The sequence below is a fragment of the Buceros rhinoceros genome, unplaced genomic scaffold (assembly GCF_000710305.1).
Source record: "Buceros rhinoceros silvestris isolate BGI_N320 unplaced genomic scaffold, ASM71030v1 scaffold2733, whole genome shotgun sequence".
NCBI classification, from domain to species: Eukaryota; Metazoa; Chordata; class Aves; order Bucerotiformes; family Bucerotidae; genus Buceros; species Buceros rhinoceros.
In genome coordinates, this window is record NW_010401655.1 from 5,994 (window position 1) to 6,261 (window position 268).

Genomic DNA, 268 nt, shown 5'->3' on the forward strand with positions numbered 1-268 from the left:
GGGAGTGTTGAACTGCCTGAGGGTAGGGAGGGTCTACAGAGGGATCTACAGTAAGTCTGCAGAGAGTGCCAAGTTAGGTGGGAGTGTTGAACTGCCTGAGGGTAGGGAGGGTCTACAGAGGGATCTGAACAGGCTGAATCGATGGGCTGAGGCCAATTGTATGAAATTCAACAAGACCAAGTGCTAGGTCCTGCGCTTGGGTCACAACAGCCCCCTGCAATGCTACAGGCTTGGGGAAGAGTGGCTGGAAAGCTGCTCAGGGTGATGG